At 42.9% G+C, this 15,112-nt stretch overlaps 1 protein-coding gene across 3 annotated transcripts in view; it reads right to left on the bottom strand.

Annotated features, from left to right (window-relative positions):
• Positions 1–10,557, bottom strand: part of LARGE1 (LARGE xylosyl- and glucuronyltransferase 1) — a 354,353-nt gene extending 343,796 nt beyond the window's left edge. For 2 of the 3 annotated variants that reach the window (XM_074871306.1, XM_074871310.1), the window contains exon 1: positions 9,946–10,557. The gene's annotated coding sequence lies outside the window, so the exon portion shown is untranslated. Of the gene's footprint in view, positions 1–7,931; positions 8,019–9,945 lie in introns of all 3 variants that reach the window. The other variant, XM_074871308.1, reaches the window with a different exon arrangement.
• Between the last annotated feature and the right edge of the window lie 4,555 nt (positions 10,558–15,112).

Raw genomic sequence — 15,112 nt, 5'->3', positions numbered from 1 at the left:
TATGCACGGTGAATACATGTAAAGAAAAAGACGCAAAACCAGAAGGGAACTTCGGTTTCTTGCTATCTGTGATGAATGACTCAGTTCCTGCCATGTTAGATGGATTTCCACCTTCATAAATTACCATCACATGACAGGTACAGTGGGATCTGTCTCCATCCTGGTAAAGATTCCTGTTCGGTTAGTCCAAAAAATTGCTTTTATATAATATTGTAAGATTTTATTTTAGCACTTTCAAGTCAAATATAAAAATGTACTTAAAATACCACATCAATTAAAAACCAACATAACCTGACAGAGAAAACCAGTTGTGTCTCAGAACTACAGTGAATTTTTTCAGAACTGTCCCACGTTGCTGCTTCCAGTGGATCACAACAGGAATACAGATTTTATTTTTTCCAAAGACATTTCAACAAACAAAACCATCAGTAAGCAAGCCAGTAGTACTCAAATGACAAATTATTGAGATTAAAAGTAGAATCTAAAAAAAAATTTAGAAAAAGGAAATCTGGTTGATACTCAAGGATCACCTCCTCCAAGCTCAAGAACCGTTCATCTCAATGAGCAGGAAGTCAGGCAAAAATGCCAGGAGGCCTACATGGATGAACAAGAAGATCCTGGCAAAACTCAAACACAAAAATATACAAAAATATACAAAAGGCAAAAGCAGGGACAGGTAACCTGAGAAGAACAGAGATGCTGCATAAGCATGCAGAAATGTAGTCAGGAAAGCCAGAGCCCACCTGGAGCTGAAACTGGTGAGAGATGTCAAAAATAAGTATGTGAAGGGAGGGTGTAAAGAAGATGAAGCTAGATCTCTCTCATTGGTGTTCAGTGACAGGAAAAGAGGCAATGGGTACACACTTAAACACAGGAGGTTCCCTCTGAACATCAGGAAACACTTTTACTGCGAGGCTGACTGAGCAATGGCACAGGTTGCCAGAGAGGTTGTGGAGTCTCCCTCTTTGAAGATACTCAAAAGCCATCTGGACATAGTCTTGCAGACCCTGCTCTAGGTGGCCCTGCTTGAGCAAGAGAGATCCCTTCCAACCTTAACCATTCTGTGATTCTCCAAACGCACTGCTGTGTCACAAAACTTCCAGCCATTCACCAGTGTTTATATTGCTGTTTTGCAGTAGCCTTCCTGTTCCATGAATTACCCTTAAGGTACACACAGAGTCTGTGTATTTGTGCTTCACCCAGCTTGAAGGGAGCCCTCTCTCAACCAAGGCCTCTAGCCATTTTAGTAACATGAATAAATAACTGCTTTCTATACTACATTCACAATTCCACTATTTCAGTCAGAAAAGTCAAGATGTTTTCCCAAATCATAATACCTTCATATGTAGCAACTTAAAATATGAAAGCCTAGGAGAAAAGGAAGAGAAAGAAGAAAAAAAAAAGAAGAAAAAAAAAAATCAAACTCGGGCCTTTCTCCATGTACCAATGTCCAATTGCAGGACAAATGAAACTGAGGAACAAAACCTAAACATGGGGAAAAAAAAAACCCATGTTGCAAAACTAATTATTTCAGAGAATTCTTGATATTAACTGCAGGACCAGAAATCTTTATTATTGATGTATAATACAATATTTTTTAGTCTGAGAAAGGGAAGAACCTCACCTATGAAAAATCTGAAGAACTTTAGGACAAAAAGGACATCTGAAAAATTTGTTCTGTATCACACTACACCACCTTCAGACACCTGCTGAATATGGATTCACCTCAGTGCTGTTTCTCTCTTCATTTCTCTCCCCTCCTTCACCCTTAACAAATTTGCCCAGCAGCACAGTGGGATACATGCCATACAAACATAGCAGTAGCCTTCTATTCAGACAGATGCTGTGCCTGCCCCTGCTTATCGTTGGTCAAGACTGATATAAAATTAGGTCATGAATAGAAGTGCCACATTTTTAACCCAGTCAGCATGTGTCAATAATTCAGTGGAGACTCTGGTCTCCTTAATGTTCATTATGGTGACTTCTACGAAACAGCAGTGGCCTGTGCCTGCCTCCCTCTCCAGGTTGTTAGCACCACCTGGCCATATATAAAACTCCACATATTTAAAGAACACTAACCTACAATCTTTAAAGACCAAGATATATTTATTTACTTCTTCAAGCATTCTCCTATTTTCTTCTCCTTTAAATGTTGTACTGATTTCTGGTTTTGAGAAGTAAAACACACTCCTTTCTTCCTTTGGTCACAGCACTGCCTCTAAATTAACAAAGATCTGTAAATTCTACTGCAGTGGGTTTATTCTGTCATTTATCCAGTTGTCAAGTAACTTTTTTTGTTTGTTTGTTTTAAGATGCACCTATATTCTGTACAATTACATAAAAATTGTTATACGCCAAGTATCATCAGGGACTTGGTTTTATTATCTAAGAAACAACTATATTAAGCAATAGTTCTTGCTAAAGACAGTGGTGTTTTCACATGCTTAAAGCACAGGACAGTGACTCAGGAAACTAGAGTTCTGCTCATTGCTTTTTGACTAATCACTTGGGCAACTTTGCTCAAATTACTTCACCTGCAGTGCATCAGTTTATGTTTCTATAGTGTCATTTTCCTCACTCTAACCTGCTCTGTAAGCATTCAAGAACCTATGGATTTATTTCCACAACATGCCTAAGACTAGAGAATTGGCAAAGTTATTCTGCACATGAAAAATACTGTCATCAGTTTCAGTTCCTTGCATACTAGTGACACAACATTACTGGTTTTGCTCATCTTGATGAAGAAAAAATGCTAGGAATATCTTTCTTCTCAGCTCATTCACCAACTGTGCAGTTATTCACATTGTGATTGTAACATAAATCAAGATCTAAGCTTACTAAACAGTATTTCAGATGTTTCCAATATATGATACAGTTTGATACATCTCAGGTGCCAGGTATGAGCACTGGTGTGACAGCAGTGGCCACTGGCAGTATGAACACGTTGAGATTTTACATCCAACTGCCCCAGCTAGGCATGCAAAAGCAAGGGGCAAGGCTCTGGGTACCAACAGAAGAGATGTAAATTCCAAGATTGATAACCACATTGTAAGGCAGTACTGTGCATGGTTTTCCACTGTCCAAACCAGCTGGAGAGCGATCTGATTGTGGCCAAGGAGTAATCATTCTCAAGGAATGCTTTCATATGGAAAGGAGGTGTTCCAGCGATGAAGGATCTGCATCACTAATTAAAAAATGTGAGTTTGAATGACCCCAGAAGTTTGCTAGAAGCTACTATTTTAATCTAGTAGCCTTTAAGCTGTGCTAGCATTATAATGAGAACAAGAGAAAAGGGAGGCAGCTGCAACGTTTGGAAGGAAATGTAGTAACTTAAGCCACTGTTGGTATACTCTCCTCCCCACCTGAAATCAGAGCAACTATGGAAGGATGTGAATTCATTCTCATACACATCGCTTCTTTCTTAAAGTCATCTGAACTGCAAGACAATTGCTGGACAATGAGTTGAAGACAGTTGCATCTCAAACATTCTCAGCTTGAACATTTTATTGTTGATCTCTGAGGTAATAATACATACCAGATTATCAGTTTGGTTGCATTCTGAATAGTAGTCTGAAAAACTTGGTATAAAATCAACAATATCAAGTACAAAAGCCTCCCTTTCCTGCCCATCACCAAATGGTTTGGTTTTGTCACTAGTGGGTCCTATCTTCCAGGGGGCTCGCTATCAGTACTGATTTTTTTTTCCCCTCTTTCTCCATTTGCAGCATCCTGTATTTTGTCAACACAAATCTCAAAGAAGGAAGACATCCCAAACTAAAAGCTTCTACAATTTCTTTAAACTGATAATTTTTTTGCTTTGTGAAAGTTAATGTCAACATGCAACTTCCCAAGTACGAAAAATTGTTTACAACATCATCACCTACTGATTTCAACTACTTGGAAGAGTCACTGAAGTGGAACAGATTCTCATAAATGTAGTTGATATTGAAGAGCTCTAGAAGACCAAGATCAAGGACGTAAGTTGTAAAGTATTCCAATAACAACAACAGAAAATGTCCGCATTTACAGAGCCCTCATTCTTCTCTACTTTGATAAAACAGCACCTAATTGTACGGTATACTCAACACTGAAGAATCAAAAAATACAGACAAGTGTAGCCTTTTAAAGTGGTAGAAACCATCTTTATCTTATTTAACAATTCTCAAGCACGCCAGCCAGTATTTTATCTTAGAAGACTTGTCTTACATGAATGATAACCTCCCTGTGTTTATATCGGAGTCACACTCTAGAACCAGTTTAAGGATTGAAAAAAGATGAGACTACAGAAATACAGAATTTAACTGCTGCTTGTAGAGCCTCAGAGTTAACATCAAGTCATTTTCTATAAAAACCAGGAAGTCTAGGACTCCCTTCTGTTAGAAAACAAATTAAAGCTACTATTCTTAAGAACAACGTGATCTAAACAACATATATTCAGGGATTTAATAATGCTGGAACGATTGGTTTTCATTTCTTATTTCTATCCAGTGCCTTTCTAGTACCTTTGGCCTGAAAAAACACTGAATTAAGCACATTCATACACTGAAGTCCCGTAATTTCTGAACATAAAATTCCATTTGCAGCATTGATTAGCAGCAGCATCAACTGAAGACAGAAGAGAAAACAATCACCAAGGGAATTTGTTACTGAGGTGACTGAGGTTCAGGGGCACAGCAGGGGAGTCAGAGAGGAGGAAAGTGAAACCTAGTCAGGAGGAACTGGGTTGAAAAGCCTGAGTATCAGCTGGAAACTTCATCTCATTTGAACAGTTCACAATTCTTGCTCCCCCATTTCACCATGCAATAACACTTTTTATTCCAGGATGAGAAGCATTCTTTCCTCCAAATAGACAAATTAATTCCCAGGTCCCTAAACAAGTACAAAAGTCCATCTGGAAACTATAAGAAAACAAAGAGTTTCATATTTTTTTTAAAAAAGTAAAGATTAAATCAAATTCCACAATTCCTCTCCTTCATTTCTCTGCCCTTTCTCTCCTCTTCCTTCCCCCAAAACCAAAATCCTTCATTCTTCTTCTCTGTATTTAAATGAAGATTGCTCAATAACATAGTTTTCTAGTTTTCTGCTAGTACTAAACCTTAGCTGTCACATGCCTACCAGGCGATAAAATCCAAAAGCTAATGATACAACTGAAATTATGGCATTTCGCATGTAAATATTACATAATGGGATAAAGTTTAGAGCAACTATTGAAAGCTGCAACTGAAAGCAACAACTCAACTTCCCTGGAAGTTTTAAGCAGCAGAAAATTTCTGGTGAAGGAAGCGGGGTGTTGCTTAAAAAGATTTTTTTTTTCCCTGAACATAAGTTTTCTTGTAAAACTGTATCAGTGCCAGAATGCAAAAGTGGGTTTAAACTGATATGGGTGTTGTTCTTCTGATTTAAGAAAGCTATGGTTCTGGTGTTAGCACTGCTACTTGCAGCTTTGCCAAACAACAGCAGATCAAAAAATGTTATGATTTCTATAATTTTCACAGATACCTGGGAAAACAGTAAAGCCAGCCACTGTTAACCGATGTGACCCTTGACTAGCTGCCCCTTAGGCAGCATGCACAGGGTCTGGGTCAACATATGCAACTATTCCCTGACAACAGAAAATTGGTATAGACATGGAATAACAGAAATGCCTCATCAATGCTCAAAAATGCATGGGAGAACAGTAGAGTGGTGGTGGCATCTATCTCCTCATAGCACTGATCATGAGATCAGAGGCATAAGGACAGGGAACTCCATCCTTAAGAAGTCATCTATTTCTATCATTTTCAGGCATACCTATCTTATGTAGAGGTTAATGAGGAAGCCTGCATTCTGCCTGTACCATCTGAGATTTCCAGCTTCCCCCATCATCAGGCTTATGTGATTAGATCTGGCTTTTTGCTATAGCACTGGACAGACATTGCTGGGGTGGTTCTTGCCAATTTTAAGTGTAGCTTCTTCCCAGTTAACTCCATTGTTGTGGAAACAGTAGCTATATCCCAAAAAGAACAGTGATGTGGATACTACTGTAAGCATCGTTAGATCAGATCTGGTCTGCAAATTAAAACAGGTGATGGAACTACTTCACAGTTTGCTTCTAATTCTGACACAGATGGCACTTAAACAAGGATTCCAGTCTTGGCAGTTTTGCTTTGAAGTCAATGCCAAGGCCAGGATAATCCTTTCTAGCAATTTTCTCCTTGATTTTTGAGCCACCAACTTCCATATAAAATAGCATCGGTTATCTGCTACTCCCCTTCTACATGTATGGAATAAGCTTTGGCAAGACACAGCATAGACCTTCAAGTACTGAGCCAAGTGACACCAAAGAAAGAGAGTCATGAATCCCTATAAGGTACAAAGCTCATTTCTTAGCCCTTATCTTCAGGTGAGTGTACCACAAGGAAGAGAAAATCAGTGACCCAATGAAAAAGAAAAGGAAAAGTAAAATTACCTTCCTTGATCATAGTTCTGACTCTCTAGTTCTTAAATTATGCCAAGTATGGGATAATGATCAAGTATTGTTGTTTAAAGCTAGCATTCACTACAAAAAGATAGATGAGCCAAACCCAGACAACTAACAGAGCAAAAATAGTGCACGCACTCACATGTGTATGTTTCCTCACACAAAACTACTTTCCAGAAAGTTCTTTAGGCACAGAATTAGGCAAATAACCAATACACCTAAGTCTGAAGAGAATGGAGACAAACTCATGAATAAGCAACCTTGGTTATTGGCCTTTATGTCCTCTTCTCACACAAGCCTTTATCTTAATGTTATCAGCACACATAGATTATAGAAAAAATAGATACACCAGAAATCTCATATCCTTAAAATGGATACTTTTTTAGTTTATTCTAATGCAGATGATGAAAGGTCTTCAATCAAAAGCTGGCAAGAGCTCATTAACATAGGCTTTCATACGAGCCATGGGGAAAAAAAAAAAAATTGAATGCTGTTCTGGATCTAGACAACCAACTCCCATCCACATCAATAGGAGCTTGCACATAGATCAAGTTTAGCATATAGTGCAACTACTTTTATGAATTTTATGTTATGAATTTTACCCATTATTAACCTTTTTAAACATCAGGAAAAATGGCTTGGATTTTCGTATGTGTGTGTTTGTTTTTTTAAGATTGCTCTTCTAAAGGCACATACAAAAAAGAAATCAGACAGAGGATGAAAGCGGAGAGTATTCCAGTAAGGGTATTGACAACTGATCATTTATTGCAGGTAAAAACAAAAAACACACATTTGAGCAAGAAATAGTCACACAAGTAATAGTTTGGAGGATTGTTCCTTCAAAAGCATTATATTTAAGAACACTTCAATTCAGCAATTTAAGTGCACATGGGAAGTGCCTAGTTTTCTCCGTTTTCTAAAATAATTCATTCAGAAGGAATACTACTTCTGCTAATATTAAGTCCTACACACTGAAATTTGAGATCAAGCCTCTGACAGATCTTCATGTTGCCAACAGACATGCAGTCATTCACCACTGCTCTACACTTCAGCTTTCTGAGGACCGTACTTTGGAATTCCTGTAGATCGAACAGCTGGCACAGGGAATTCAACATATTAGTAATGCTATTTTCAGGAATCCTTCAAAGAAAGCCAGTGCATATTTCTCCAGACCGGAGAAAACTTAGCATCTTTTTCTGTCATCTAAACAGAGAAGAAAAAAGTTGTCATGCATATTTCAGATTTTAAATAAAAAATATCTTGCTACATACTGCCATCCAAATACCTCTAAGCTATGCTTTCCTTACCAGAAACTGAGACGGGGGTATGTACTTTGAACAGGAAAGATGCAACACACAACATAAATCAAAAATTGTGAGAATTAAACATCAACAGGATAGAGAAAGGGAACCTGTTACCACAGCGGGCAATTAAAAGACCAAAAAAAAAAAAAAAATCAAAAACAACATACCAATCCAATTATCCATCAGAGACTCTGCAGTTACTGTGGCTTCTACATGACTTCCAGCCTTGCTGATCAAGGGCTGTCACAGGACACCTAAGCAGTAAGAATTTCACATTTCAAACTTGGAATACTTACGAGCAATTTGCAGTTTTCAAGAAGCCTAGGGATACCTGTTCCACCTTGGTCATTTCTCCATTTTAAAAAACTGCAACACAGTGAGGACGTTTAGGGTTTGGTTTTTGTTAACTTCTGTTCTTATAAGTAAACTAAACGTTGATAACCTATCTCCATTTGCAGCAGGGAGCAGAATGACTTTGTTAGAAGATCCCCCCTGCCCTGAATCTATCACCTGAGTTTATACATGCAATTTTCCTTTAAGCTTACAATATAATGATGGAGCTCTAGAAGGTGAGAAAAAAAGCCTTTATTTCATAGGTCTTATTACAATAGTCTGTGCATTTTCACCACTGAATGGCGAAAAAACCCTACCCAAACTAGTCCCCCTAGCATACCTTTGCAGCAGGAGTCTAAAGAATATGTGGCAAATCACTACCCTTTTTGTGTGAAGCTAGCTTTTTTTTTTTCCCCAGTAGAAGACATAACCACTTACAGAAACTGCAGGGAAAGCTAGACAACAGAAAATTAATCTGTATCCGGAAGATTTCATTAAATAAAATGTGCTGACCTGCTGGCAACTGCCAGGTCTGGTTTTAACACAGTACTTTGTTTAGCCCAGTGCTTTCTGTTCCTTCTGGCACTGAAATTGTATATTAAAAAAAAACCCAACTAACAATGTTTAAAAGACATTTGATTCATTGCCATTTCCATCCTGGCATCCATACCTTCCAGAATACATAAATGACAGTCCCTGCTGTAAAACTGTTTCCTGCAGTAATTTTAACAGTGCTATAAAAACCCGAGTACAATACATACTCAAAAAGGTAAGACTAGAAGGTCTTAACAACTGTTCAGATGTCTCTACAGGCTAATTTTCAGTTTAAAAAATGCATGTTGGAAAAAAGTAGGCTTTATTTACAGTCTAGCAGTACCCCTGTTCCAAGTTGAACAAAGCATAAGACATTGTACTCAGGTGAAAACACAAATAGATCGCTTGTCTGATGCTTTACAAAGAAATTACTTGCTTTCTAAAAACAAAACTGGGCACAGCGGAAGAGCTAGGAATCTCTCCAAAAACTGTTATATAAGGCATTGTCACACTTCGTGTCACCTCCACAGAGGCCGCAAATTGCTATTTCCTCCCCCACCGCTCAGTGAGCAGGGATTAATGACCTAAATGACACAGTTCTCGGATAGGAGGTAATAGCAGAAGCCTTCCCAAAGGAGAGCTTCCTGGGCTGAAGGCTTGTTTGGGAGGCTGAAGGGGGATGGGGAAACCACCCTCCCCGCCTCCGCGTCTCAGCGAAACTCCGGCTTCGCCGGGAACCAGCAGACAGGTCCCGGGAGTTCGGGCAGGCTGCCTCCCGGGGCAGCCACGCCGAGGGGCAAGGCGTTCGCGCCCCACGGCGTGACACCCTTCCACCCGCGCGGCGGCGGCAGCAGCAGCCACCAGCCCCTGACTCTCCCGGACTCCTCCGCGCATACGGAGGTACTCGGCGGGGCGGCGGCTCCGTCCCCCCGCCTCCGCCCCACGGCCGGAGCTCCCCCGCCGAGCAAGAGCATATTCCGGCCGGAAAAGAGGGGCGTGGGGTGCGGTGGCAACAACCGACCGGGCGGACTCACGAGAACAACGGAGTACGAGGCAGGCGGGGTGACACCCCTCGGGGGGCCGGGGGGATGTGCCCCGTTGTGCCAGGGGAGTGATAAACGTGCCTCCACCTAAGCATCTCCAACTCCAGGGTTGACGAGGATTATAATCCAGGAGATAAAACCCCCACCCCAGCCCTACCGGACTCGGATGCCGCCTCCCCCGGGCTGCTGGAAGGGAGACGCTCACCGATTGTTCCTCGCTCTCCCCCGCTCCTCGTCTCTAAAAGCAGCAGCGGCCCGACGAGGCACTTACCTTCCCCGTGTGGCTTCCGGGCCGCCGGGACGGGCGCTCAGCGCCTGCCTGTCCGCCCAGGAGAGCGGTCTTTCCCCCTCCGCTCCAGGCGGGCAGCTCCAGCTCCGTCGCCGCAGCCCGGCGCTCCGGAGGTGTCAGCCGGCGGGTCCCAGCCGGGGCGGCACCAGCGGCTCCACTCTTCGCGGGACGAGAAGCTGCTGACGGTGGGAGGAAGAAGGCGGCAGGGAGGTCCCCACTCCTCCCGGGCTGCGCCGCCGAGGTGGCTGCCTGCTCCTCCTCCGCCCAGCTCTCTCTCCAGAGAGGGCCCGCTGCCTGCTGTCCTAAGGTGCAGCCCGACCCCGTCCGTCCGTCCGTCCCGCTCGCCTTCCCCCGCCCGTCTCCCCGGCGGCAAGCCGCGCGGCGCGCAGGCCCCGGCGGCGGCCAGCAGGACCCGGGGACGACGTGGCCTCCTGTCCTCTCCCAGGGGCCTGGCGCACACTCTCCGCGGGAAAAGGAGGCCCTGCCCCGGCCTGGTGGGCGGCGAGCAGCCGGGAAGGTCACCGGCACGGTGGAACCGAGCACGGAGAAGCTCCCTCCGGCACTGCTGCGGCCGTTTCTACTGCTGCCGGCCCGGCCTCAGCGGCCGCTGGGTGCCGCGCTCTGCCCGGGCTCCCTCCGTGCCGGTGCCCGGCCCCAGTCTTCGAGTCTGAGTGCCAGCCTACCCCCTTCCCCTTCCTTCCTTCCTCGCCTCCCGCCCCTTCCCCGCCGCCAGCCTTCCCCCGCCGGGTCCCTCCGGCGCCCGGTGCGGGGCCCTGCAGGTCTCGGAGCCGAGGCTGCCGGCGCTGGGCCCGACGGGCCGAGGCGGGCGCGGCTGCCGCCGTTCCGCGGGTGCCGGGGAGCGGGGTCTCCGCCGCCGCTCTGCCCCGCGATCAGCGGCAGCTGCAGTGACTGTGTGTCTGTGTCATGTCTGTGCATGGGCGGGCGGAGGCGCGGGGCCGGGGCGGAGCCAGCCCGCTGACACACCGCCCAGCGACAGGCGTCGGGCGCTCAACCACCAGCGGTCGCCACCGCGGTCCGCCTGCCTGCCTGCCTGCCTGCCTGCCTGCCTGCCCGCCCGCGCGGCGCGGGGCCGCGCCCCGGGGCGCTACACCTGGGCACGGGCGGAGGAGGCGGGGGCCGGGCCGCCGCCTGCGTCCCGCCACCGTCGCCGTGACAGCGAGCCCGTCCCGCGGGAACGGACTGTGAGGGGAGAGCCGGTCAGTCCCGCGCACCGTCCCGGCCGGCGGAGCGCGCTGTGATAAGTGAGGGGAGAGCGAGGGGCGGCCCTGGCCCGGCTCGGCCCGGCCCTCGCCTCAGGCGCTGGCGACTTGAGCCCCGTCAGGGAGGCTAAGCGGCGCCCGGCCTTCAAACGTGCTCGCTCGGCGCTGGAAGACCCAACTTTCTACCACCGTTAACGCGTCAGAAATTAATACCGCACCTCTTCGCTGAAATGCGGCGGAGCGTGTCCCTGTGTTACTTCCCTGCGTGCTGGTAACTGCTGAGAGTGAAGCGATAAATGCACCTTCTTTAATTTTTTTTCTTACCCTACCCACAACCATCAACTCTTTTTTTTTTTTTTTTGTTATTTTTCATCATCTTTCTTTCACTTCATTAGCAACGTAAAATGGATTGTTGCAAAATATTAGCATACTAAGAGGACCGTATGATAAACTGTGTGTATGGGTGGAGAGTGTGCCTGAAATTTCGAGAGGAGTGCAAGGAGAACGGAAAGAAGAGGAGAAGAGCAAATGTGCATACAATTCGATTTTCAAAGGCATTGATCCATTCTTAAAATGGAAGAGCAGGGAAAGTATACACATGCTTTGAGTGACAATGTAAATAATCAGAAGTGGAAATAATAGGGATACTGTTAAGTACTTAACTGCTTTTTTTCTCCCAGAAGGGAATAGTTTAAGAGAAAAAATGTTGTTCTACAAAGGATACCTCAGATGCTAATTTCTCTTCTTACATCAACTGCTTAAATGCTGTAACTTACTCAGAAGTTGCTTTGTTGTGGGTAGAAATTATGTTTTGCTGTATGCTGTACCAAAATATTGTGAACTCTGGAACAGGTTATTCATGGCAAGATAGTATTTGCCAGACTTGTTTAAGACATTGGTCCAGCAAGTTTAATATTCTGTCTCCAGCAGCACTCGCTGATGCTTTAGTCAAGAGTGGTATCAGACGAACTGAAGTAAACCATGAAGTTAAACATGCCAGTGATATCACGTGTTACTAACTGCAAATTGTGACATATTGTGACAACTACGAAAGCATTTGGGGAAAAAAAAAAACCAAATCTCTGCATATCTGTAAAAAGATTCTGATATAAATGATTTTCTGGAGAAGCTATGGTAACATACAGATCAATCTTTATTGTGCTAGTTATTTTCATGAGCAAATCAAAGTCAGAAAGGAGCTATACTGAAATTACTAAGTAAAGCCAAAGGATCAGCCTTCATGTAATAATGTTTTCTTGCACTGTTGAGGAATTGTAACTGCTTTGGTGACAGCCACAATGAACAAATTGCTGGGGATGTATGGAGGAGGAAACAGGATTGTGTATACAACTTCATTATTAATAAAACTAGATTGTCTCCTGCCTGTTACTGGAATTCTCAGCAGTTTCACTTTTTTAGTCTCATGCTATTTCTTAAAACTAGTGAATTGTTGGAGTCTGATCCTACAAGATACTGAACAATTTCTGAATGTGCTTAATGTCCTTATCTGCTATTAGAGCAGGGAACTCTCAGCACCCACAAAAATTATTAGGTTTTAAGAGCATCATGGATTAATAGAATTATCTAAGTGTGCTGGTTTAGCCAGGATAGCGTTAAGTTTCCCCAGCAGTGGGGGGGAAGCTCTAGCCGGGTTATTCATATGCCATGCTGATGTCACCTCCTGGCGCGAGCGCGGGAAGAATTGGTGATCGCGTGGGTTGGCGCAGCCGGTTCTCTCTTTGCTGTATGTGTATATACTTTGCTCTGTTCATTGTTATCACTGTTATTGTTATTGTTTGTTGTGTTGCTGTTGCACTGTTGTATTAAACCTCTCCTTATCTCAGTCTCAGGGCTTTGTATTTCACTCCCTTTGTGGGGGAGGGGCAGCAGCCACGTGGTTTCAGACCCCAGCAGGGGCTAAACCGTCACACTAAGGTACCACCATACATGATGAAACTTCATACTGAAACAAAATCTCTTACTTAAAATTGCTTTGCATCTGTGAGGTTGGTGACCTACTCACAAAATGGACAACAGTTGTCCAAACCCAGAGCAGAGGCTGTAGCTGAGAATGATTACCACTAGATTACAAAAACTAACAGGGACAGGAGGAGTTACTACCTATGAACACAGAGTTTTTCAGAAATTGTATTTATAAGCGAGTAACCTTTTCATATTCATCATAAATTGCTCCATCAGTCTTTGTCCTTGAAAATGCTGAAGTGGCAATTGCTTTGGTCATGGAGTAAACGAGCAACACAGAAGGATCTTAATGCTAAGGACAGGTAGAAGAAGTTAGATGTAAAGATTTGCACTTGAGATTTCATTCAGCCAGAACTAAGTTTTCTCCAGAAGGTGCACAGATTGTGGAGTGAGATGTCTATTTACATTTAAAAAAAAAAAAAAGAAAAAAAAAAAACTATAATAACATCAAGTATATAGTTTTAAAATATTGACAGTTAATAAGGTTGAAAATCTCAAAGATTCAACAATCCTATTAGTAAAAAATTACGTAAGTCAGACCTTTCTTTTTCAATAGGAACATGCCAGTTTTGAGATAGTGTTACATGATCAAGTTACACTGATGTAAAATTATCACACAAGTTTTTGGTCTCTTTTTTTCCTTATTGGAACAAGATAAAGGCATAACAGTACACAACTTCAAACAGGTTATGGTACTTTAACTACCCCAGAACATCAATAAGTAAAATAGGATTAAGTCTGTTATAATACCCCAAACACTCTCAGATTATCTTTTTTTTTTGATGAAAAGAACAAAATTATTTCCAATATAGCTATGTGAAAGGGAGGTGTAAGGCCCACAAGTATTCAGACTTATAAAAGTGCATGAAGTTCATCTCCCATTTAACACCAGTGAAGACCTTTTTACATTCATACACAGTTGCTTCATTGTTCTAGCTGAATTCAACCACTATGAGGTCTTTTGAGGAAAAAGACAGTGCTTTATTCAGGTGACTGAAAAGTGCTTTACTACTCTAATAGTGCATTATGTGCCAGCTGCAACAGAAGCTAAAACATTCCTGAAAACCAGGAAGGTATTCTGTCCCCATTCCTCCACACACACTCCTGTGGTTAATCAGCATTTTAAATACCTAGTGAGGCTGATGCTGCTGTGTCCCACTCAAGATATGGGATATGCATGGACAAAGCTAAATTCTCAATTACATGCTTTTGTGTGGAGTTGATGAAATAGCTACTTTTCATAAAATCAACCATTCAGGGTGTAGTCACAGGGAACAGAAATCCAAATCTGATTTAGCAGGCTGGCTGGGTTGTGTTAACTGATCCACTTCAATACAGAAGGTGGTGAATCTTTGTTTATAAATTGCCGTTCTTAACTTCTAGGTGCTAAATGCACAACTGTTAGTAGTATCAGAGCACAAAGAGCAAGACCAAAAGTCTGAAGCAAGTCCTAATCCTTGAGATTCTTGTTATCATCTGCCACCGTAGTGAATACAGGAGTACTGCAGAACAGGCTGCCTAGCATCTTTTATAGTAGGAAAAGGCTTTCAGACAAGAAATAAGTGAAATTTAATCTACTCTGGAAAAATAAATTCTTTGTTCTTGAGTGTGAAGTTGAAGCTCTGTTACATATGCTGTCCACAATGTAAATTTAATGAAGATTTTCCTGTGCCTATAACAGAAAAAAAAGAAAAATCAGCAAAACCTGAGAAAGTCAGAGCAAGATCCAGATTCCCTGGGGTTATAGGAACTGAAAAAAAAAAATAAAGACTGGTAAACTGAATGCGTTTAAATAACTAGAAAACATCATGAAAACCTAAAACCTTCAGAATGCAAAGGAAATCAAGTTATTAAAACAGAAATTATTTCTCTCATATGCCAAAATAGATTTTAGACCATAAACTGATTGTTAACTTACTTGGATTTTCATATGGGTTTCTCCCAGA

This window comes from Strix uralensis, chromosome 5 (genome assembly GCF_047716275.1).
Source record: "Strix uralensis isolate ZFMK-TIS-50842 chromosome 5, bStrUra1, whole genome shotgun sequence".
Taxonomy (NCBI): domain Eukaryota; kingdom Metazoa; phylum Chordata; class Aves; order Strigiformes; family Strigidae; genus Strix; species Strix uralensis.
The sequence above is the reverse complement of the archived record's forward strand: the minus strand, read 5'-3'. Positions and strand labels throughout refer to the sequence as shown.